We start from the raw sequence: 2522 nt of genomic DNA, 5'->3' as shown, positions 1-2522 counted from the left end.
CTCAATTAAATGGGTGCAGTTAGAGCTGCCTTGCCACTCCCATGGGTCGTCGCAAGGATGAAATGAGTTCAGTATAAACTATATAAAACTATGAGCTCATGATAGCCAGACTCCAGGATAGAAGAGAAGGAAAGACCGAGAATGAGGGGGCTCGCCAGCTAGACCAAGGTTCCAAGAGGAAGGAGGTGCTCAGAGACAAGACGAAGTGGCCCAAGGAGGGCTTTGTCTGCAGTGTGCAACGACAAGGCTGTGACACAGGGGTGACTGTTTTCCCTGAGGGCGACCTCAAAAGGTTCAGGATGTTCCCACTGATTTCTGGGCACATGTTGCTATGACACCCTCTCCACAACCTCTTCTAGATCCCTGGCAAAACCCCCCTCTTCAGTTTGTGCCACCTCTGGGGACAGCATGTTCCACGAGCTTACTCCCTGCTCTGTGGGGTCGTGTGTGTGTGTGTGTGTGTGTGTGTGTGTGTGTGTGTGTGTGTGTGTAATCTTCCATGCTTCACCAGGCATGCCCTGCTTCTCCTGCTCCAGAAACAGGTGGGCAAAGTCCATTTTCAGTCCAAAGATATCTTTTTTTTAATAGTTTTACAGATTTGTATTCTCCAGGCTGTCTGGTTCAACCATGGAACCTGCCCTCGTGTGCCCTCCCTGATTTGTTCAGCCTCAGTTTGCAACGAGTAACTGAGGTTATTGCGAGCAAGGCTTGGGTCTGGGTGGCACACATCAGCATCTGCTGTGAGGGTGCTATATCTGGAAGGGGGCTTTGGGGTGGGTAGGGTGTGAGGGGAGACCAAAGGAATGATAACTCCCCAGTGATCTAAGAAATCACCCAGCAAACAGAGAAATCACTGTAATCCAAAAACACCCAGAACCTAGGCTCAGAGAGTCCAGGAGTTGGAAATCATGATCAATGTCATCTGATGATTATGACAATTAAGGATCATTTATTGTGTGACAGACAGCTGCCATATATTACTTCATTTAATTTAACCCCTAAAGCCGCTTTATGAGATCGGCATTATCCCCCTAGTTTATGGAGATTTTAAGGAACCTGTCGGATGTCACACAGTGAGCAATTGGCTGAGCTGGGATTTGAACCCAGGCTAACCTGGTGCTTATTTAGCCACCACATTACTACATCATCTCCCTGGTCTGATGCATTCTGGAGACATCCAGGAAGGAGGTGGGACGGCCAGAGGTGAAGGACAACTCTGAGGCTAAAATCTGTGGCCAGATTTTTTTAAATATAAAACAAATTAGGGTAGGGGGAAGAGGTTGTCAAAAAAACAGCACTCAGAGCAAAGGTGTTGTGGAAATGCAAGAAAAAGAGAATCTTTCATCTTTGGTATCTCTCACACCCTGTCTTACAGACATCTGGTCAACCACTCCTGGTAAATGTTTGCTATAGAGATTGATACCAAAAATAATTTTAAAATTAACATTTCTGTTAAACTCAATAATCTTCACTTGGGATCGTCCAGGATTTGAGGGCTCTCCCCGGTCAGGTAAGACTGTGTTGCTTAACTGTCTCTTTGTTGCCAGGATCCTGAAAAGTTGACTCTAGAATGAGCTGTCTGCCCAGGCAATGACCATCCTGGGCAGGCAAGGTTCACAGAAGCCCAGGGCAGCATCCCCTCAGGGCTGTGTTCCAAGGCCCCCCTCCTTGAAGTGGAGCCCAGTTCTAAACTCACAGACTGAGGATTCCCTGGGGCTTGGCAGCACCAAATGACATCATAGCCACAGTCATTAAATAGCTTATTCCAAACTTTGGACATATTCCATCTACACGTTTGATGTGAAAAAGCAAACGCCAGAAATTGAGGGGAAATAAGGATGTCATCTACTTCTCTCTTCAAAGTGTGCATTCTAAAAAACATTTATTCTGCTTCCTGGGCTTAGTGGCTCATTGACCTTGAATTTCTCTAAGAGAAAAATATCTTCCTAACAATGTCAAGCACAGGAACACACGGGTATCTCCACCACTACTGGTGAAAATGTAGGTATGTAGTACCTTTTGGAGGGTATTTTACTTAAAGCCCTTGGAATGCACATCCCTTGGGCTCAGCAGATTCATTCCTGGGAATTTACCACAAGGAGCTATTAGATAGGTGTCAGCAGAGTCAAGGATGTTTACTGTGGCACTGTTTATAGTAACTAAAAATTAGAAACAACTTAATGCCCTGTGGTAGAGATGGGTTAAGTAGTTTTTACCATGTTGACTCAAGGGAGTATCATTCATACCATTAAAAATTATCTTGTAGATATGCACTTATTGATGAAGAAATATTAACCCCAACCCTACTTGAACCTTTTGGGATTTTAGTAGATGCCACCTCTTCATGAATGACTTCCATCCACTTCTTTAATGATATTTAAAGAACCATTACATTGTCCTTGTCCCACTCAAACATCAAGTGGCTCTCTCTAATATGTTCTAGAATGTTGAGTAAATCTGATTTAAATTACCTCATGGTTGTACAAGCTTATGGTGCCCATGCTGGACTTGCCCAAGTAGAA

The sequence above is a fragment of the Zalophus californianus genome, chromosome 8 (assembly GCF_009762305.2).
Source record: "Zalophus californianus isolate mZalCal1 chromosome 8, mZalCal1.pri.v2, whole genome shotgun sequence".
Lineage (NCBI taxonomy): Eukaryota > Metazoa > Chordata > Mammalia > Carnivora > Otariidae > Zalophus > Zalophus californianus.
Note: the sequence above shows the minus strand (reverse complement) of the source record.